Source organism: Gallus gallus, chromosome 8 (genome assembly GCF_016699485.2).
Source record: "Gallus gallus isolate bGalGal1 chromosome 8, bGalGal1.mat.broiler.GRCg7b, whole genome shotgun sequence".
In the NCBI taxonomy this organism is placed as follows: Eukaryota; Metazoa; Chordata; class Aves; order Galliformes; family Phasianidae; genus Gallus; species Gallus gallus.
Window position 1 is genome coordinate 13,010,219 of NC_052539.1, and position 24,033 is coordinate 13,034,251.

Consider the following 24,033-nt stretch of genomic DNA (forward strand, 5'->3'; position numbering starts at 1 on the left):
CTTTGTGTAAATTTGTGGGTTTAATGACAGAGAATTTGGGGAGCAGACTGTCCAGCAAGTCCTGCACTGCTGACAGGCCAGCTGCCACAGGCTGCAAAGCAAGTACAAGAAACCCTTTGTAGGCTTTTAGGGAATAGCAGGTTCAGAGAGAAAGCCCTAATTAGTTAGAAGATGGCTTGTACCCTGAAGCACAGGAGACATTCTAAGGTAATTAAATATAAAGAAAATTAGCATGTAGTTCATGAACCACACAAGCAGGACGAAACAGTGCCTGGTAGCACTGAAGTGAACTATTCTGGTCGCACAAAAATTAATACTTCTCTTATTAATGTGATCTTTTTCTCAGCCTCAATTTAAGGCTGCAAGAATAGGAGAAGTAAGGAGGAGAATTCAAGAGCAATCAACAAATGTGGTGTGGGGGGAAGCAGACACAGCAACTGCTACTCAGCCCTGATCAGGTGCCTGTGGGTGGACATGGGGCTGGTTGCTGCTCCTGCCTCTGCCAAAACCCCTGGCAAACACTCCTGTGTGCCAGATGCTTTTCACTTTGAAGGAGAAGGTAAAAAGGACTCCAGACAGCAGCTGAAGTTACTCAGGAAAAAAAAAAAAAAACACATTATGAATAACAGCACCATCTAGAAAACATGCTGAGGAGTTTGGATGGGTGCAGGAAGGTGCAAGGCAAGATGTAGTGAAACACAGTTTTAATGTGAATTTCCAGTAATGTCCTGCTCATAAGTTAGGCTAAAGATACTTAGAAAGAAATTAAGCCATGCAGAAGCTTGACAATCAAGTTAAAAGGCGGTGCTAAAAGGATGAGAGACAAGTAAAAAGATCTCAATGGTACAACACAAGAGTTAAAATGTGTATGATACAGATCATGAGAAAAATAACGGCATCACAGTTGCAAATTCATATTGCTTGCCCCAAACCATAGAGAGAGAAATCAGAAATGAGTATCAGTGCACATTGAAAGGAAATACAGAGTACATTCAAAACTGTATTAAGGACTATTAATGAGCATCAGGATGCTGGGTTTTCCCAAGCCATATTACGTTTTGCAAGAATGGGAGGTTTATTTGTAAGTTTTTCTAAGTTTCCTTTATTCCCTCTAAGATGAAGCCGTCTTTCCTTGTGGGCTAAAATGTCTCAGCAGAAAAGCCCCTGGACAAATCCTCCTTTCTTTTTCCTACCAGGAACTGCGGGTACTTGCACTTCATGTAGTGATATCCATCCAACTTTTATACTTCAGGGTGCACAGCAATCTATCTCTGCCCCTAAAACATTCTAATCTCTGTTGAGAATGCTTCCTAATTTCTATCATTGTATCTGTCCAATAACACTGATTATTTTCAGCCCTGCTATTATTTTTCAAACTGTAAATCAGTTCACTGTTGAGACTCTACATGAGGTACAGCCTCCTACAGTCACCTCTCCTGTTTCTCTTTGCAATTAATTTTTTATGTTAGAATTCCTTGGTATTGGTCACAGCCCTCATATTTAGTTTCAGACTCTTCTTCCACGTGAGCATCTCTCTCGCATTTTGACTCCATAAGGAATGGCCTCAGTGTCTCTGATGAGCCTCACAGCCTGGGGAGAATGAGATTTGTTGGGTGACTATTCTCTCTGCTTCAAGTGGAAAGGCTTGAGACTCTGCAAAGGACAAGAGCTAATTTCAGAATCTCAGTATTTTTCCCAGAGACAAAATTCCTATTTCCCACCCAGCCATAATTTATAAACAGAGTGACAAAACCAGGGGAGCACTGTGGATGCAGAGCTACGTGATTACCTCCCAAGGTCTGGCACACAGGCTGTTCTCCTGCTCCTGCTGTCTGATACAGAAAAAGAGCATACTCAGTTAATCCCTGCTGGCAGCTACCATTTCAGTTTCTGGGTCTGGTGGCAATACAAGGCATCTAATGCCCCTTTAAATGCCTAGGAGGTTTGTGTGAAAAGAAATATGGGCACCTAACTGGAAAAAAAGGTAATACAGAGCTATAAATCCCAAGTTAAATTAGGAAAGACCTTCTCACACAGCACTGCAGGCAAAGAAAAAGTAAACGTGTGTATTAATGGTGACAAGTTGCATGTTTACAGCCACTCATCTTTGAGTAGTCTAGCTTTTCTTCAATAACTATGCACAGCTTTTTATATACGCCAATGCAGTCAATACAAGGCGATTGATAACACTGTTCAAACAGTAGATAGCAAACCCAAATGAGTAATTTTTTCAGGAGTTTATCAAACCATGAACACAAAAACCACAGTGTTGTCTTAAAAACTTATACATAGCTAGTGTAAATGACATTGCAAGGGTACATGTAAGCTAGCACCCACCTTGGGTAATTAAAGACGACCTTTATTCAGATAACCTGTGCTGCTGGCCACAGGATCCCAGGTCTGGCACCTCAGGGTCTATGGGTCACAGCCCAGGCACATGCACCATCACCAAGATCTTGCTGGGCAGGGCAGAGCGCTGCTTCTACTTCCTTCCTAACCCAAAAAACAGTTTATAGCAGTTTACATTTCCAAGGCTATCATAGCAAGGAAAAGTGCCAGAATGTTAGTGTTTTTAAATGAAAGCCTACTTTACATGTTTAGCTTCTCCAAATAAATGCAGCCTACATTGTGTTTTGAGAGGCCTAAAGTCTAGCTCTGTGCAAGTGAGAGAAAAACTCCGGGCCTAAATCTTCTTGAAATATATGCTGAGTGTCTGTGATTAGCGGTGGAAATGTGCCATAACATGCGTCAATCTAATTTTGGAAGCAAAATGTCCAACTGAATGGCATATTGCTAATTTTTTCTCCTTCTCTGTGATTCTATGCAAATCCTGTCATTTCCCCCATCCTGGAGTTGTCTGCAGCCATCAGAAATGCTGACTTCTGTGTATTTAGCATTCATGTGAGCTTGACAAGAGCCAGCACTTCTGATCAGTGCCAGTGCTGCTGAGGCAGAACTTGGCAAGATTTATAGGCTGCAGGAGTTTGCACCTCTTTTCTTCCCCTTCTCCCCTTCACTGTCTCTGTAAAATGTCCCAGGCCGTTGTTTGCTCTTTCTGCCATTACTCCATTAACCTCATTAGCCACAGGAAACAAAGAAATCAAGACAGTTCTTAATACACCAGATTTTCAGATAGCCTTGCTGAAGTTTTATCTGTGTGCAACAAGATGTCATAAGAGAAAAAAATCACTTTAGATAAATTAATCTCTGAGAGTCAGAAACAAGAAACAAAGTTACAGCGTGATTTTAAAAAGCCTTATTAGTGTTTGCATCAACTTTGTTGGTTTTTTTGGTTTTTTGGTTTTTTTTAGGAAAAAACAGTATTTTCAAAGTTAAGTATTCAAGATTTAAAATTTTAGCATGAGGCTCATACATAGTGACATAACAGAGATACCAAAACATTACCATTTTGGATTTTGTTGTAGTTGCTGTTCATTTGTTTGCTTGTTTGTTTTTAAGGTGCTGGCCATCGCTCTTCTAGCATGTGTTTGTCTGGTTCATCAAGTTTAACAATTGCGGTATGTCTCCGGACTGTAGGGCTAATATAATTAAATCCTATTAACACATCAGGAATAAAATCCTTTAATAGGCACATGAGGCTTTGAGAGGCAGCTCGTTCCTGAGCAGATTTAATATCCTTAAATTAAGCAAGTGTGAATGGGAGGATGAATCTTATTAAAAACTTAAATCTGATTATATTTGAAAATTATTGGTTTCTTAATGTAATAAATTATCCAATACAGACTAGAACAAATAATATATCCTAGCTTCACATAACTCCAGTCTATAACAAGTGACAAACGAAATTAAGAATGACTGTGGGGCAAAAAGGAAGGTCTTTTTATAAAAGTCATTTTGCATAATGAAATACTTAAATCATTTTAACAAACACTGGGGGAGGGGATAGAAGATATATGTGCAGATGAGGGCATTAGAACAGGACTCATTTTTCCTCTTCAAAAACTGAATACAAAGATAGTAGGATTGTTGGTTTTTTCCTCTAAAAATGCCATTCTGACGAATTTGTTGTAAATTTTGAAAAGAAAAGCTGAAGCTTATGTTGGTAGGAGCTGATTCCTTTTCCAGAAGGCTAATGCAAATGTAAACCATCTGCCACACATTCTGCTGATAAAGCTGTACTTCCGAACAATGGACCAACAGCACTGGAATACTAAAATATTAGCTCAACATTAGGAAAAAGTTTTGAGAGAGATTATAACTTCCAGAAAACGTATGAAAATGTTGGTATTTTTACTGTTCTCTCACCCAAAGAGGAATTGGATGGTTGTGTGCATAAACATACATATCATAAATATCTGAAAATAATGACGCCTATTTCCATGGAGATTACAACAGATACAAAGACCACAATAACACTATTAGATAAAGCAAATTCTCAGATACAAAACACTATTTCTCAACATAGTCACCACCATTACTTGTGTATTTTCTTCAGTAATGAACAAGAGCCTGCATGAAGCACTTGTAAACATCTGCACCACTGGACATGCCCCATTGTCACTGTCACCACTGCTAAAAGGCACCATCCGTAGCCTCACTGTGCTCACATCCACTGATTGGTTTCCAGAAACATCCAGCAAGTGGTGATGAACATCAGTGGGTGCCATTTTTTCCACATAGAGGAATTCAGCGACACACCTTTGCTTCATATGCATTTCCATGACAGACACCGTTTTGTCAGACTGCCCCTCTGCTGCCATCTGTCACACGGCAACAAAATGTAATGGAATATTGATGAGAAGGTTCAGCCTCTACTGCCATAGCACCAACATCTGCCTCTGATATCATGGGCCAACATCATAAAATAGGAGGCATTACCTTCAGAGCAGCCCTCATGTGTATATACGCACAGACACTTTCTTATGTAGCACGTACAGAGCATAAATCATGAACACTGAGTATGAGGTAAGGGTGACAACAGGATCCTCTGATAATGTGTGCAGTACAAGCAAAGAGTTCAAAGCTCATAAATACCATGGCTACTTTGAATGAAGACTGGAGTCCTTGAATGGTGAATCTCTTTGTTCTAACACTGGGTCATTGGAAAGTGTTGACAAGCATTAGCCAAACAAGTAGTAGTGTGACTAGCAGTAGTCTGAGGTCTTTTCAGAAACAATAATGATCATCAGGACAGGGGATGACATCCAAACACTAATGAATCTAAAGGAAAGCCCCAGCAGATTTCTAATCCAGACCTATGTGACTTATCTGTGTGTGGAAGAACTGGGAACCAGAAAGCTTTACTTCTAAATCAGGTTAACAAAATGGTTTTCTGTAAGCATATGCAAGCAAAAATAGTTAACCTGAGGAGAACACCACAAAGATGTCTTTATGGATACATTTAAATGTACGCAAGTGATTAAATATCATGCACAGAATGGTCTATTATACTATTTGGATGACGGTAGACACCAGGGTACAAACCTCTAGTGAAAAATCTTATGGTGTAGCTAACACTTGGTGCAGCAGCTTAAAACTGTTCCACTATTTCACTGTTGAGCAATACTCTTGAGTGTATTCTAGGCATGTATACATTACTAAGTATGTATGCATCGTAAAAACAGGTCTGGATATAATGTGATGTGATCTTAAAATCTAACCAGAAAACTTCCCTAACCACGAGTTCCCCTAAGTGTATTAATTATTCAAGCATCAAGGTGGGGATGAGAAGATAAATGATGTAATCACAAGTTAAAATTTCTCTAACATGCCATTAATGCAAGAAAAAAATATATATATTATTATTATTTTCCTTACTTGCCTACTAGAGCTGATGTTGTGTCAAGCTGTAAGCAGGGACCAGTAAAAGAAGTCCTCAATATCCCAAATCTCAGAGATATTTACATAATTCTACAAGTTTGCCTCCACATGCACTTCTACAATTTGAATGTCTCTTTAGGGGAAAAAAAAAAAAAAAAAAAAGTGTCATTTAATTGCAGAAAAACACACATAATTATGACTTCTTTAACAGTAGTTGTCTTGCGTTTACTAAAATGTCAGCTTGAAAATCACTATTAGTCTTTCTGCAATTACTGCCTCAAGTTGTGTGTTTGTTTTACATTACCAGTAATTTTCTCCCTCTTTTTTTTTTTTTTAAGTAAAATAACTGATAGATGTGTGTTTAGTACACAAAATGGGTTACTCTAGAATAAGCAAATTAATTCTTCCCCCACCTTTCGTTGCTAGTACTCATTTATCTTTAAATCTGGAGAGGGAAGGGGGGGAAGAAAAAAAAGCAAGAGTTCTGGTTGTTTCTTAGATGGATGACAGATTTTGTTCTAATTAATCTAGAGCACTGTGTATAGAAAAGACTGCAAAAGCAAACATGTCTATTAACAAAAAGCAGTGATTACTGCTTGGCACTTAGCCAGTAGCTCTACATAAGCAATGAATTGATGCCTGCAACTGTCTCAGTGCCATATGGGTTCTGCTGTAGCAATGAATTGGATCCAACGCAAGGTTAAGATGTGTCACATTTAACTGGGGTTTAATTGATACTGGTAAAGAGGCTCTAAATAAAGAAACAGTGTGTGTGCTATTAGAAACAGGATGCATGTCAGCCTACATCCCCCAGCTTGCTGGCAACAAAACTGTGTTGAGATATCCAAATGAGTTTCCAAACTCTTTTTTTTTCTCAAATGAAATAAAAGAAAGAGACAGAGACAACAAAAACTCTAGGTTAACAAGCTTACTAGTGCTTAATTGGAAAGACAGACCACTAATCAGGTGTACAGTGCTACAGTCTTCACTTATTTCTCGTTTTCACATCCTAAGTCTCTTTTCACAGTGATGTCGGTCATTTTGCCCAACTGAAAATCCAAGCTAGCATCTCCATTCACTTATGAAAATATCCCTAAATTACAGAAAAGGCACAAAATTGCTCAATATTCAAGAGCCATGAATGGTAACTTGCCTACAAGAAATATTATCTTTTCTTAAACAGCAACAACACAGTCTATGATCCCTGAACAGCCTCAGAAGTTTTTCATTCTGCGAGACTGTTATTTCTGTTCTACTGACAGCTCTGTTGCAATAAGCATTTTACGCAAAGTGACATGTACTTGGAGCGTAAAGCCCTAAATTGTCCATTGGGGTTGGATAAGCGCCTGGCCTGAGAACCTGGGGCTACAGGGAGTTATTCTGATCCTTTTGTATTTGGAGTAAAACAGAGATGAATAGCAGGTCAAAAGTATTCATCTCTGCACCCAGAGACTCTCCTCTCCTGTCCAAATGCAAACCATTTCAGGATTGAGCTTCTGGAAGTGCTATAATGACAGATGCTGGTGTTCAAAATGCCAGCCTCTCTCTGTGGGTCTTACGTGAGGAAATTGAGACAATAATGGGTAAAGAGACTAAGAGGATTGTTTTGCAGCTTCTCAATGAACTACCTTCCTCTCCTTTCCCTTCCTTGGCAAGGAAGAATATGGCAATAGGAATAGAACTCCTAAATTTTCCCAGAGACATTCAGCACCCCACTGGCCACAGTCCAGAGCAACCTGCTGCAGCTGGCCCATTGCCGACAGGGGGCTGAGATGGAGGGTCCCCAGCCATCCCTTCCAGTTTCAGTGGGTCTGTGATTTGGTGATTCTGTAAATTAGCATCCTTTTAACACTGAGCGTGATCTTACCCTTTATGATACCAAAAAAAAAAAAAAAAAAAACTGATTAAAAAAACTGGTAAGTTGAAATATGAAATTGAGGTATTTTTAAGACTTTCCGTCTTCCACGTGTTACATTTCTGAAGATATACTGCTTTCATTCTAACTGTTCCTCATGATCAAGTGGCAGCAGCCCATAAATATCTCTAGCTACCTTTCCTTCAAACTGCTTTGATTTACTTCCTTCAAAAAGAAAAAAGAAAGAAACCACCCATGCTGAGCCCATGCCGAACCTCTGCTGGCTCAACTACATCCATCTTTAAAATATTTTGTTTGTTGGGTTGTTTTTTTTTTTGAATGAGGCCACCTTTCACTTCATGTTGGAGCAATTCCTGGCGTAGTGAGGTCCAGGTTGAAAGCCAGAACTTCTAGGCATTTCCCTACCAGTAACCATGGTATGATACTTTATTCTAACAACAGCCTTGAATCTCTTCAACACTACCTTCCATCTGCCTCCCAGACCAGTATATTTTGAGTTAGTGTTTAAGACAGTTTCACATCTATACATCAAATGGTATCTAGCCTTTATTTAATGCCATATAGATTTTTTCCTCAACATTAAATTTGTGCGATATTCTATAGCTATTCAGATAGGTTTTTATTATAATGTTTTATTGCACGACTAACTTATTTTTTATAATCATTTTGCTCCAATTTTTTTACATTTCACCAGCAGTGGAAAATGTTTTCTAGTAATTGTAATGATTTCTTTTCACTTGGCTTTGCTGGCAGTGTTCTAATCCCATAGGTAGCTTTTTGCATTGTTTTTAACCCTGCAGGGAGTAATGACTGTGTGACATATTCTGCAAAGGAACCATTTACAGTAAAAGGACATTGCTGCATTACTTATGTTAAGGAACAAAGACAAAAAACAAGACAGGGAAATAGAGTAAAACCAACTGTATCTATATAGCTAATGTTTGATATTTGTCAGAAAGACATAATAGACTTGTTCTCTCCATGCAGACAGTGGAATCAATACAATTCTACAAATAAACGTATGACGAAGAAGAAAAAGTTGTTTGTTGCTTATTAATGTTCAATAATACTATGTGCTCTACATGTTTCAGGCAGAATATAAACCCTAGTCTCACTCTGCAAGAAACACAATGAAAGAAATATTTACTAGTGTATCTTTAATGCCCCACTTACTATCTTGTCTGAAAAGTAGGAGCTTGATTTTCTTCCTCTGTCCTTTCAGACAATGTGTGTGTCTGAGAGACAAGATTGCCATGTTACTGCCAATTCTCTAATACACAGTCTTGTACATGGGAAATCAGTATGGAACACTGCACTCGCATCTCCAGTAACTTTTTACAGCCTTTAAATTGCCAGTCTTCTGACTACATTTCTTCAAACAATATTGCCATCTGACTGATATCAATCAAATGTATTGCCCTTTGATGTCAGAACTCACAGAGTCATCCCACTTGACTGAATTTTGATTACCTCTATATTCAGAAAAGTAATGTGTTGTTCTTCAAAAAAAAAAAAAAGCATAGCCACTGTGTGTATTTAATAAAAGGAATATTGACTCCTGTATTAAGAAAAAAATGCCAAAAACATGAACTTTGAGAATATCAACTTTCAAATTCCAACTTTGTGTGCATTTTGCTTCCTGAATGGAGGTAGATTTTTTATAGCGTAGTAGGGAATGGATAATAAATGTTCAGAGATTTAACCTCTAATATCAGGTGGTCATCTGTTGTGGCCCAGATTTCGCACATCTTTCCAGTCCTACAGTACCATTACAGAAGGGGACATATGCACCCTTTTGTGGTGTCCAATTCTATTTCATATGCACCATAGCAGAAGAGACACTAGCATCCATTTTTTTTTCTTTTAATCAGTTGTATGTTGAAGCAAGATTCAAAGATAGAAGCCTCTGCTCAACAGGGAACAATTCAGAGATCAGATTTCCTATTGTTTAAGTCAGTTGCAAAATCCTACAGAATCCGAGTTACAAAGGAAGGGAGTCCAACTATGAGCATCAAAAACAATGATCATAACTGCTGCATTCAGTCAGCCCATGTGGAAATGAAGGGACTGGATAACTTACAATGACTCATTGCTAAGAAATGGTCTCTGAAACTGTGCTGAAAACTACTCATAACCTGAAGCTTCTCAGATGTTAGGAGTTTGGTTTTTTCCATTTATGCTTTTCTTATGCTTTACTTAAATCCCTGCAGTATTTTCTTCCTGTGTTCTCTTTGCTTCAGTGAATGCATACTCTTCCCTCAAAAAAAAAAAAAAAAAAAAAAAAAGCAATCACAAAAATCAAATTCCTTACTACCATCTCCATCCTGCATCCCACACTTTGTGCAGACCCTGCAGGTGCTCTGACTTCAGTTCTCACCTTGTCAACTTCTATAGGAATCCGTTACTGGAGAAAAAAATTCTGCTCTGCCAGGTGACGTGCTTTGCCTGTCATTCAAGGGATGGGTCTATCACCTTCACAAGAACCCCTCACCTCTTCAGACACCACATGCAAACAGCAACCCCAAAAAGAGCAGTCTCCACAGAAGAGAGCTCATCCATTCCTCGGATATGCACAACATGAGGCTAGAAAAATTCACTGCATCCTTAAATGTAATCATTTCAAAGTGCTGAGGAGATGGGAGAGATTTCAGACATAAAGAGGAGGCGACCCAAGTCTCCATCTTGTGGAAATGGTTCCCAAACCTGCAGATAACAGAACTAAAAATTTTCGCTTTGAAAGACACTGTCTGAAGGATAAACCTGAAATTGAAATCTTTCTAGAGGACAATAATGTACTGATTATAATAAGAACCTCTGTTTCTGAAAACCATTCCTGTTAAATGTTTGTGAAGCCGGGAGGCAAGGTGAGATGTGTACGGAAGGCCTCTCCTCATGATCTGTGATGACAGGTTTCTGGGAGATCAGAAGCTGTGTGTGGTGTCAATATTCTCCTGCTGAACTGTGCAGTGCCTCCAGTCTGAACTGCCCAGGCTGGCTGCTTAAAAAAAATGCTACAGACAAGAAAGCTGATACCCAGCAAGTGGCTCACACATTAACACCACACCGGATTGCACTGTCCCTCTGATTCCCATACTTTTTCTACAAATACACCGCTCATCACACATCAATTCATCCAGTGTTACTGTATGCAATATTTCCTTTTTTTTTCTTTACTTTTCCCCACCTCTACTCCCTCAAATGTAGATAGGGTAGGATTCTCAATAAAAGTCAACTGGAAATCAAATTGAAGTTAATAATTAATTGCAACAAGAACAAAGTTACACAATTCCTAAGGACTTTTGAAGATGCCACCCTTAACAATATAATCAAAGAAGTTTTTGAAATCAAATTTCTGGTTGGAAAATGAAAAAGAAAGCACAGGAAAAACATCTTCTCTAGTTTCCTTTTGGCCTCTTAAGTAATTGAGTGGGTACTAACCATTCTCAATTCGGCTATAGGTACACCTGTGTTACTATACCCTCTCCAGCCTCTTAGGATCCCTAAATTACCACTTTCTGTTGTATGTATTTCTGCTGAAAGTGTTGACTGTCTTTTGCTCATGTCCCTCATGAAAATTCTAGTCTTTTGCAATGCTTAGCTTTTGCTGCACTCTCACTCCATCACTGTTGCCAATACATAAAGTTCCTTGGCACATCAGGGCAGACAAACTGTTTCTCTGGATGGCTCATTTTTCCAGAAATGACATGTGCCACAAAGCACCTCAAACTCCTTAAACCCCGCATCCATCCAAGCCATTCAATATATTCCGGTGCCCTTGTATACAACCTTCAGGCTTTGAGAAAAAGAATTAACTTTCATCGAATCAGTCCTCAGTATTCCTAGCATAACTGACTGTACTCTCACACCCAAAGCTCTGCTTCTTCAAACAGCATCCTCACCCTTTGTGCAGAGGTGGGGGGGGGAAGAATGCCACCTCCTTTCTTAATTCTCACCCTCAGAATAAGCATGAGTGTCTATGGAGGTAGCAAAACCTTATGCTGTCAGAATTATATTCTCTCTTTCTGCTGGAAGGAGGCACTCCAAACACTCACAACATCATTTTCCATTTCTGTGCCAAGCTCACTGCCCCAGCCAGCATACTCTGAGCCTGAGCAAGGAGCGAGACTGGCTCCAGGCTACACATAATTCTTAAAGTTGTGCTTTAAAGAATGATTTTAACAGAAAAGTGTGGGGCTTTTTTGTTTGTTTTTCAATTGAGTCTGAATGGCTTATGGTGACACATATTTCTATGGGCTAGCTACACAAAAAGATTAGCTCTCAGATGTTACAATACCTGGTAATGCCAGACAGAAAAACTAGATTTACAGCACTGTGAATATTATGTATCTCTGTTAGTCTTCTGTGCCTGTTTGCCTTTTCTAAGGCCATTACAATTGTGAACCACACTTACAACACAGTGTTTATTATATTAAGGCAAGATGCATCAGTATGAATTTTGTTTGCTTCCTCAAAAGTGTTGCACTCACAGACATAGACTCCCATCCCCAAAGGAGGCATTCCATGCATTCAGCTCCCAGATGCTCCCTTAGTACCCCACTGAGCAGAGAAGCCAGAGAGCAGCACAGAAGGGAGGCGAGCAGAGCAGAGCTCAGTGCAGAGCTCAGTGCCAGTGCCAGTGCCAGTGCCAGCCACCATCACCTACACCTGGGAATAGTCCTGGAGCACAGCAGGGGCATGCACCTGTCCCATGCCAGGAGCACCACAGTGCTCAATGCTTGCATTAGGAAAAGGACTTCCACCTGGAAGCAAGAAAGGCTTCAATGTTACAAAGCTGTTACACTTCCTATTTCCCCTGCTTGTCACTGACCCAGCCTCTGTCTTTTCTCATCTCTTTTTTTAATCTAGGAACGCATTTGCTTCTTACAGAAAATAAAGAAAAATAGAGAGAGCCTAAGCATCAAAATCCTGCAAGCTGTAACCACATGTATGAAGTTTAACAGCTAGTATAAAAGGGCTGATGAATGACAGTAAGAAAAGCACAAAAGTGACAGAAATAGTGTCTACAGAATTAAGACTCTGATTTTGACACTTCTTAAAAACACAGTCACAAGAAAGTTGTGCCAGCACTTATGAGCACAGAGAGCATCCCTCCTCCAAGTCATAGAATAGTTATAGAATAGTTACTGATGGTTGACTGGTAGATTTTGCACCATTCATTAAATAAATGAATAAATAAATAAAATTTTAGGGGTTGAGCATTGTATAAAATAGCAATGAATGATTATTTTGTTCTGGTCATCTGTTAGAAGGCTGTGAAGACAATGCCAGCTTTTTAGAAGAAAGACCAACTTGAATGGGGTTTATATATCTTGGGTGTGATTAATTTTTTAAGGCATGCTCAGACACTTTTTCAGATATATTTCTTCTTTGCCTTTCCGGCACCCTAACCAACAAATCTCTTGTTGCAAATCTGTTGGGTACCATTCCATCCTTTGTACATGTTATGTTCTACTTACAGATGAGAATGCACTTCCACCATAAGGTCCAGATCACAGTCTGGCTTTTCAAAATTCCTAAAAATTGGTGTCCTACTTTCCCCTTCATCCCAGTGCCAACCTCTTAAATAATTTCCATAGTATATGCAAATAGAGATGTTGTTTCTTAAAAGAAGGCAGGGAAACAACACAGTACGCCATTTCAGGACAATGTCACTGCTCAGATGTTCATGACAATTAGGGTATGCAGACATAAATGGTTTATGGATTGGTTTAAGATAAAATCCATAAATTCTCCCAGAAGGTGTTCTAGCCAGTGCAGGAATAAGGAATAAACTCAAAAAATCAAAAACCTATCTAAAGGCTTCCCATCCATACACACAGAAGGATTAGTCTGGGGGTTGACTGTAACAACAAGTTCTTTGCAAAACAAGTCTGCTGAGAACAGACAGGCAAGGATATAATAATGAAAGTTTCTTTTAGAATTCTTTAGGGTATTAATGGAAAAACTAGGGATTGATTAAAATCATTTTGTTTGTATGGGATGGCCATTTCAGCCATTCAGAGTACAAAATCTTAAGTTAAGAAGCTACTTGCAAGAGTTTCAAAAGTCAAGCACAAAATAGGTTAGTACCAAAGGATACAGCACAGTATTAGTTTAGCTTATGATCCAGTGCAGTGCTATTTTCTTTAGAAGCTTACACAATGCTGTATTTTGTGCTGCCGGCAAGAAGTTCTAATAATATGTTTTTAGATTGGCAGTTCTTGCTCTTGGTGTTCATTTAAAACTTGCTCATGTTTCGGAATTGGCGTTTTCAAGATGTCAAAGAAACAATGATCACGTTTGTATCATGGCTCATCGTGTTTTGCTGTTCTGGACCATTTCGTTCTTTCTCAATTTGATTTTTCTTGGCTGCTCAATCTTCAAACAGCTTATCTTTTAATTGTTACATTACAGCTGCACAAGAATACTACTTTGTGGATTGGCCTTGAGTATTATTTTCTTGAAGTCCTGTCAGAGGGATTGACCTCCCATTCTCTTGCCTTCAGTCAATAGCATGTCACTGAGGTCTACGCTGAGCCTTTCTTCTTTATATGTTTTTCCATCCTGCATTTTGTCTCCAAAGTCTGCCAAAAAGCAACAGTTCATCACCTCTTACTGATGATGCCACAGGTCTATACATCCAGATACATGCAATATAATCATGCTCTTATGCAAAAAAATAGGTGTTTTATCCCACTGTGGGGTTTTACAAAACTATGTTGTTACTAATGTTTTTTAGTTCACAGCTAATGTGACAATTACTTCCAAGAAAAATAAGTATGAATGCTCAATTTTACCCTTCATCAGTTCAGAACCAATTGTTTTATGAACTCCATTAGGAAATACTATTTTTTAAGGACATGTTCCTTTGGACCAGAATTTTTATATTTCTCTGTTATTAGTCAGGATTTCTCACCTACCCCAGCACACTGTGCCCATCTCTGTAAAAATAACAGCACAGGCCAAGGACTATTATCTACTCACTGCAACAGCAACACAGTATTTTGAGTTTATTATTCCCCTTCTACAAGGTCGTGTCAAAAATTAGCTTTTATAACCATGATATACTCAGGCAGCCTAACTCCTGAGAAGATACCTGTTGGCTGTTTTAACCATGAAACGTATAAAAGTTTTAGCCACAAAGCAAAGCATTTTAAATTAGAAAAAAAAAATGAAGAACAAGTCACAGCACAATTGGTTCTTCACTGCCTTTGACAATTCCAGTAAAACATCTTTCTTTAGGAAAATAATTACAGACAAGATCTAAATAAGGACTTGCTTAAATGCTGATCTTAAGCAATCATAAGGCAGTTTTCATAAATCAACAGCCTTATGAAGGTTGGGACAATCTCTATTTTTGCTCTTCTGATTTTCAATGCAGAATACAAACCCAGTAGTCATTAGAAAATACTGCAGACTATGGAGTAATGAAGAGTAAATACTGGTAGGAGGAATTTACCAGCTTCTGTTTCTGGCTGTGTAATGTACTCAAATCTCATTCATACAAAGCTGGTGAGTCTGCCCATTTTATTCATTATTACACCACTGTTTTTAAGACTTTCAAGAAATTTTTACCAGGAAAATGCATTTTCAAATAAACCTACTTCGTGCCATCCCTTTGCCACATGGACCACCACAGCAGCTCCTGGAAATCTTCTTCTCTCACAGTAGGCTACTCCAGTATTTCTGAACAGGTACGTAAAAGATTGCAAGAAAAGGGTTATATATGGCTCTGAGTACTGACATGAAGACAGAATTATTTGAACACTTGCATATATGTGCAGTGATGTGCTGAAAGAGCCAACAGTTCTATTTAAAATTTTACTCCCTTCTCATATCACTTCCAAGGAGGCAGGATAATAGAGATATCTGCAAAGGGGGAGCAAGAGATCTTTACAGATCCTCTTGCCCAACAGTAATTTACTGCCTTTACATCCCATCCCGATGGCTGGTTGCTTCCTTCATCACCACTGCGCTTTTTCCATTATGACAGAAAATGATGAAGCAAGAGGAAAAGACCTGCAATCACAAAGCAGCCCAGCAATAGCCCAGCTAATAACATAAAATAAAACGCATTGTGCTTCCCTGCTCCTGTGAGAGAAAATGATGAAGCACAAACCCAGCTCTCATCATTCAGTAGTTTGGCTTGAGAGGGGAAGAAAAGATACCACGACTGGTAAGATTTTGGACTATGTCATAGCGATTGTTCTATTTTCAGTATTACATAACCGACCATTTTTGAGTCTGTCTTTGTAGCCTGACCTGTGAAGTCATTGGATCTGTGAAAAGGAAAGAGAAACTATATCTGACAATACTTGAAATCCTCAGTGAGCAGAAATACCATCATGTTCCAGAAAGCACATACTAGTTCCATTTTGCACGTGAATTATAACCTCTAATTATTCATAACCAAACTTCTGCCTGTTGTCTTTTCTACATTCCAGGAAATACACTGTCTACTGCAATGTGGGAAGGATGGTAGCTTTCTTCTGTTTACCAATTCACTACAAGGCTGCTCGAAACAGTGGCAACCTTAACATGTTCAGAATTTTTCTAAATGCTAAACTGTTAGAAATATGTTTCATTTAAATAATATCTTTGTGGTCTACTTCCCAATCGTTCAGTAAAAGCATTCCTTTGTCAAGTCGATTTTTATCTTAAAAAAAAAGTATTTATTATTTTCCCCAGATAAACAAACAAAAAGGAGGAGGACAAAAGGAAAGGCTTGAAAAGCTCTGACTTCTCTAACTTTCAACAATTTATTGCCCCTTGTCATCTTTACTGATAACGGCTGGGTTTTGTAATTCAAACTTTTATTTATTCCTTAAGCACTCTGTCTGCTTGGGAAAATATATATGAGAGCACCAAAACCAGCCTAAGAAGCCAGACAGTCTGCCACAGCTCCTCCAGACAGAGCGCTAGCCAACGTGAGGTGCAGTGCTGCCGAGTGATGGGCACCAGCGCGAGATGAGGGCACGCAGCGCCGTCAGGGTCAGTGACCCACAAGGCTCCATGCATGCAGATGTGCAGAGCATTCTGCAACAGCAGGCAGCATGTGACAGGAGACTTTTAGTCACACATGATTTGTATACTAATTTAAACAATAATTGCTCAGCTACCCCCCACCCAGCCAGCACCACAGGGTTTTCTGAGCTTCTGAAGTAAGTGAGAAGTTTTCTCTCTCTGTTATCCCCTCTCCAAGTGCTCCATCTGTATGAAAAGTGAGTACTTTCAGAACTGCAATCTAAGACATCTACAGCTATTATGACAAAGACATCACCAGACTGCCCTCTCTTTCACTCATATCATTTTATAATTAAATAAACAGCATTTGTTAAGAATGTTACAAAGTATAGGGTACAATCAGAGCAGACAAATTATCCAAATATTCTTTTTTTCAGATTATTTTTTCTCTCTTCTATACAGAGTATTTCAGCAGCTTTTCTTTTTGGGTTATCTCTACCTTACTGTGCAAACAGAGACTACATGTTCTTTGCTATTTTATAGAGGAGCTTTGGGAACATAAGCAAAAGAATAAGTCAGTTTATGAGATACAGAAGCATACAAGCCCCTGAAATTGTAGCTTCTCACATTACTGCAGGTCCACATTTCTTAGCAGCATTTTCATTTTTATCAGTATTTCATCAGAGTACAATGACAAATGGATGTTGCATACCCTCAGGCTCGCAAGCAGTTGAGGAAAGATCTGCCATTACCAGAATATACAAACACTAGGTCTTAATAAACACACTGTGTCATGCAGCTGTAGACCTAATATACAGACATATATAGCAGATTAATATTGGAGGTACATGCATATTATATAACTACATTCTAATAATACCTTTACGCCGTGATTTATTCAAACACTATGTGATGAGCTTAATTATAAATCCAGACAAATTAATAAGTGCAAAATAATCTTCAGCTCAGAGCTGCATACTGTGAGTGCCCTGTACAAGAGGCCAGCACCTACTCCGGTGGCTTTCTGCACACGGCTGAATTATCTTTATAAAATCACATAATTTGGAAGGAAAGAACCATCCCTGTCATGTTTATGTCTATCCAGAAAACAGAAGTTGATGATTAATGTATAATGTATTTTCCACAATGAAAGAATCCACTTATTCCATACACTTCGATTTACTCTCCCTTATTATTGTGCTGTAGTTTGATAAAGGACATTGTACCTGTCTTTCAGGCCTGGTCTTAATCTCTGTAACTAACCCAGCTCCTGGAATACTTGGGCTTCACACGAGCCATTAGTATTTGCATACAGCCACGTTACCAGTTCCTGCAGAAACAGAGACGCTTCCTGCAGCCAGGCTGCCCTTTTCAAAAAAGCTTGCTTGTAGGGAGAAATATAATCAAGGTAAGGTACCAGAATCCATCTTGCAAAGTGATATTAATCGCATAACTTTATGGCAGCAGCTTTATTTCCTGTCAGTTCCCAACTGAGCAGATCACAAGGTACTTGCTCTCAAAATCAGTTCAGCTAATTTTCCTCATAAGGTTTTCCAATGCAACCAAGAACGAGGACACTCCTCTGCTCAGAATTACCTAGCTGGCCTTTGGCTGAAAAACAGACCCTAGTCACCATCTCCAGGATAACATGCAGTCATCTCTCCCAGTCCCTCATCTGTAGCTACTCCATTGCTACATGTAGTTGATCAGGCACTGGCACAGCCTAAAAGTCTGTGGGGCATTGCACAGGGTGCCACCAAGTCCCCAGTCAAGGACTCATTGGATAGAAGGACTCGGAGAAAACCAGCTCCTATATCATGTCTGCAGATCAGGAGGTGATCTTCCTTGTATACCTCACATTGCTCCTGAAAACATATTCAACCTTTGCTGAAAACAGCTGGTAGGTATAGCATTTCCTACCCCCTCCTAGCAGGGCATGTGCCTCTGCTGGGCACTCACCATGAACAACTAAACCTCCATTATCCCCTCCATTGTCTTCCCATCCTCCATACCTTCTTAGTTATTTCTGTTTTGAGCTCTCTCATCAAACTCCCTTGCTTCTCTCCCTTCTCACCATCCACACTCAGCTGCAGGGGAAAAGTAGCACAAGCATTATCCTGCAGGAAGGCTTCTGCCTTTCAAGGCAGAGACATACGTAGTCCAAGGCTCACAAGCCAAATTCAGTGTGAAAATTGTCATCTACTTAGTTCTGACATGTGACTAAATAGCAAAAATAATAATAATAATAATAATACTATTTTAACTCTAATGTGATTTTTAAAAAACTTGTTGAAAGGGGGCAGCTTTCCAATAGTCACTACACAGCCCTTCTATCAGAACAGCAGCATTTATTCCCTGCCACTTATTGCCTGAAATGGGATAAACGATAGAAAATCTCTTGAGTCACAACATTTAAGAGCCTCAGTACAAAGCAATGTTTGTTTTGAAAATAAGATTACAACATATACAGTGATTCATAAATATTTGCATTTTATAATTGATTCTACAAGTGAATTGGCAAGTTAAACCACACAGGAATGCGAATCTCCCCCTACAAAGAGCATGAGGTGCAGAATTTTAACTAGTTTCATTCTAATTGTCTGGAAGCTATGGGCACTTTTCCTCTCTCATAGCTCCTTCCTTGTGACATGCAAGGGAAAAATTACTCATTTTTCAGCTGCCTGTTTTCTTACTTGGAGCTGCGTGCATTAGCTGGGAAAAGCAGACGTTCTCAAAAATCGAGTCTGGCAAGAATAAGGCAATGGTCCATTTCAAAATAGAGATGATGTTTCAGATTCCTGCGGTTTCTCCCTTGTACCTTGTGTCTATACTTAAGGCTATGCTGCCACAAAGAGGCAACGTGCTCTGGCTTTCACTGCACACAGGAATTCAGCCACTGAATTCCAGGCAGCAGAACAAGCAGGCTTACAAATACTATTTACAGGAATTTTAAAGAAGTCCCTAAAATACTGGGGAAAACAGAAGATATTTAATTTGCCTGTGACACCAGGATAACACATACATCCATGGATGCCTCTCCTGAACTCCTGAACCCAGGAGTGCCATCCCAGATGTTCTTCTCATCCTACCTGACTTAAAGTCACTGAAGACTGGAAATCCCTTCCTGATTGCTGAATGGCAGATCAAGAGTTCGTGGAGAGGAACTACAGAGTCACTTCTCTCTCCTTCTTCATGGACCACAGAAGGATGGTGTGTGGGGGCGGGGGGGGAGGGAGGGGGGGAGTGGTGGGACACTTCAAAATACAAGAAAAAAGAAAAAAAGAAAAAAACCCCATCACAAAATAACAGCTACAAAGTAGCCTAAAACGGAGCAGGTCAAATTGTCAGTGCACAAAGCACTGATGGCATTGCATGGAGAACAAAGACTTCTAGGACTGGAGCTTGCATCCAGAATCCCACAAGATAGTCCCCTGCTGTGCCTTGTGGGTGCCTACCCAGCAGCAAGAATGTTCACACAGGCCTGCAGCAGAAGGGTGGCCTCTCCTAGAAAAGAAGAAAATGGCACACACAGAATTTTCTTTCCAAAAAATCAGTGCCAAACCCTCCTCTTCTCTACTCCTTATCGCATACTATTTCGCTGAGGCAGACACGAAGCCAGGCTTTGAGGTTTTGCTCTTCATTTGCACTGAGTTGCAGTCAGAAAGAGGAGTTCAGGCAAGGAAACAGACAGTGCTGCGAATTTGTTACCCTGCAGCTCCTTCCACACCAGAAAGGGAAGCTCTGTGGTCAGGAGAGGTGTGTTCATCAAGCAAACTATCAACATTACAAAGAAACTATCAACATTTACCTGCCACAAAACCATTCTTCCATTACTGAAAGGAAGCCCAAATGTGCTTAACACACACACCTACAACAGAATTTCTATCAGAGTTGGATCAAGTACACTTATTTAAACTGACCACAGCAGAGCTTTACTTCTCTATCTTCTCCATTTTGGACACTTGCTCCTTTCTTTGCCTGTGTACCTGGCAAGCTCCCTGAGATGTCTCCCAAATTCCAGCAAGTATACCAATTTCAGATCATTTGAATGAGGCTGTTGCTAAGCAACACCTTTTCTCTCTCTCTCTCTCCTTTTTTTTTTTTTTTTTTTTTCCTGTGGTTCAATTACATTTATAAAATCCAGGATATGCTGGATGTGAACAGAGAGAGATGTTGTTTAAAGTTTTACTAATGGTATCACAGAGTCTCTAATAAAAAATTAGGGTTCACCATTTTTTAGTTTTCATCAAAATATTGACTAAAAAAAGCTCAGGTCTACAGGAGACAAATCTGCACAATTTATTTCCTATATTTTCCTCAGTCTTCAAATAACAAACAAGCTTGGTATTAATAGGATTCATACCAACAGTCCATGCAATACCTTGGGTCTGCAGTGTGAATCAACTTTCCTATGTCCATCCCTTCCTTTCCATGTGGACTTCTGCTCATGAGGGTGAAGGTTTAAGGGCCCTCTTCCCTTACTGAGTTACTGTAAACATGTGAAATCAAAAACCCGTATAAGAGATGACCCAAAGCATGTAATACAGACATGTGTTTTTCTTTTAATTTCAACAGATTTTGGACTGGACCCTAGGAAAAGAGTCAAGCAATTTATAGATTTCCTTGCAGACACTGTGCATAAGATTATGAAGCGGTTTCTGTAAAGCGGCTCATTAATTTAAAAGGGTAGTTGATCCCCAAAGGGAAGACCCACTTCAACAGGAAAGGTCTGATGTCACGACGGGATTTCATTAGTGTACCAGCTAGAAAAGATGCTAAAATGTAAATAACTAACTAATTATGCATGCACCACAAAATGGAGCTCCTCCAAAGTAATTAGAAATGTCCATAGATGGCAGGCGGAACTGTAAGCTCAGCACAGAGGGCTCGTGCTCGCCAGCTATGACAACTGAGCGATCACTGAGTCTGGGCTGCAACGGGGCAAAAAGAGACAGCATTTCATGAGTGTGTTGCCTGTGACTAAATTTAAATTAATAAAATTAAGAGAGATTGAACCAACACCAAGCCAAGACATTCTGATTCATTCTTGGCTGTCACAGACCCACCTTAAGCAAGGCTGAAATCTTATGTTAGCAGAGGTAAAACTGGATTGGTTCTAACAGAACTGAACCCCAGTAAAGGCAAATATAGCTCTGCACGTTGCCAGTGAAAATGGAGGGAGCTACGAGAGAGGATGAATGTAGTGACAAGTCAAGAACCAACATGTTTCACCTTCCCTCTACCAATTAAAATTTTCTCTTATTTTCATGCCATTATTCTACCTGTAAAACTAAGGGATTCAGTGTAAACTCTTCATTATTTTTTAGAACTCCTTGTTAGACCTTTTAATCCTTGGCACAAAAAGATGTCATTTGGAAATTATTTTCCTTCTAAGGAAAGTACCATCCTTGCTGAAAGATGTAGGAAACTTTCTTTGTAGGGAATACAATTATGCAGAATGGCACAAATTTTGCTGTCATTTGTAATCCTAAAACTCCTGTGGAGCTATTGAAGTTACATGGGCATTTCAGAGAAAAATCTATTTTAACTCTTATATGCTCTCCACTTTCTTTACAGCAAGATCTGTCACTTCCCACTCAATTCTCTGCTAAGACATCACTTCTCTCCTGCAATTTAAAGAGCCCAGTTCTGTCACAGTGGTGCAATGCTCAGCACCTGTGCTGGAGGGTTTGTAGCTGAGGCCAGGTCACACCTGCAGGAGGACTGTCAGCAGCTGACACAAGCAGGACCAGGCTCCTCAGTTTGTCCCTTTCCCTTCCTCAGCCCCCCCTCCATTTTGTTTAACAGTCACTATACTGGGCAGCAGACTCCCATCTCACTTCTTCTTGGTTGAGTGCTGCAGCTGCTGCTCCCACACACTTAACTTTTTCGTTGTTATACCCCAGTAAAACAAGAAACAGCCCTCAGCACTGAGGTTCTCTGTGGCTCCACAGGATTGGCACCTGAGCCATGCTGTTTCCTTCTATAGATCACTTCACCAAATTCCCTCCTCCTTTCTTATTTTTCAAGTTGTTTGAAGCTCCACATATCATAAAAGACATTCCAGTTCAGCCACTAACAATGTTATGCAGCCCCATGTTTGTATAACTCCTTACCAGTTACAGGTCTCTTGTCTAAACCATACTGACGTTTCCTCACCTGTGGTGTGTAACACTTCCAGCAGCACAGCAGGCAGGCACAGCCACTGAGCACAGCATGTGGCACAGCACAGGGCACAGGGGCCTGCGCGTGATGCCCGAGCCTCACCCATAAAGTATGGGCCATAGCATCTGCAGTTGCCATGGCAACAACTTTTCCTTCCCAGGCAGAGTACACTGACAGTAGGCCCACCAACTTGCTCGCTGCCAATTACTCATGAAGGCTCCTTCCCTGAAGTCATTGAAGGCATTACCAAACAAGCTCTTCTCAGGGTGCTGTGTCAGCCAAGGAGGGCCAGGAAGGCGACATCAGCACAGGGAAAGGGCAGGAGGCAGGATGGGCCAGGGAAGTCGTGGCACTGCTGCCTCCAGCCCTGCAGCGTGCCCACAGACATGGAAACCAGCTCAGAAGGGATGCCCCTTGCAGAAAAACATATTGTGGAAATGCAATTGCAGAAGCTTATACAAATCATGAACATATAACTGATGGACCAGGTTGCACTGGAGCCACTATTGCAAGTGCTTAAAATCCATGTTTTGTTGATAACATGTAATTTTTAAATGTCCATAGTTTGAGGCTGAGAATGGGGCATGAAGAAGGTGATAATGATAATTAAATAAAAACAAATGCTTCTGTCAGAGGTTTAGCAATGAAAAATAGTTTAATAATGCATGTTTAAGCTATGCACCCTTTCAGAATAATAACAATAATAAAGCTAAGCTACAAATCACATGTATAGAATTCAGTTACCAAAAAAATAATAATAATAATAATAATCAGTGTATTTACAGTCAATTACTTATTTGTCTTCCTAAACCCTACAGAAACCAACATTGCATTATTACACTAGAAACCTATTCTGTTGAACTCCAGGGATGCACACTGGATTCTGAAAAATCTGTAGGTTCAGAGGACAAAACACAGCCAAATTTCTCTGGAAAGTGTTTGCTGTGCTTTTTATTTACCTTTCCGTATATGTAATCTTTAACATTTTCTTTTCTTATTTGCTTTTATTTGCTTTTTTTTCTTTCAGAAAATAAAGTAAAGGGAGAGCTGCTTCTGCCTTACAAGCTACAAGATGGGATTTGAAACATGCCATATTTTGTGTGGTCTAGCAAGATACTACTGGTTCAGGGAGCACCCTATTTGCAACTGTTTTCCTGGATAATAACAACATGTGAAAGTCTTTTATACCCAAGTCATATAGAAGATTTGGAATCCAAATGTATAAATAGTCAAATGACTATGTTAAA

At 39.6% G+C, this 24,033-nt stretch overlaps 2 long non-coding RNA genes across 2 annotated transcripts in view; both read right to left on the bottom strand.

Moving 5' to 3' along the window:
• The window catches only part of LOC121111430, a 120,042-nt gene that overhangs the window by 80,496 nt on the left and 15,513 nt on the right, over nt 1–24,033 (bottom strand). The gene's annotated exons all lie outside the window — the stretch shown is intronic.
• LOC121111429 lies at nt 13,957–22,945 on the bottom strand. Its single transcript, XR_005861949.2, has 3 exons — nt 22,781–22,945; nt 15,262–15,343; nt 13,957–14,241 (listed from the first exon to the last, which is right to left on the bottom strand). It is a non-coding gene; the product is annotated as an uncharacterized LOC121111429 (long non-coding RNA).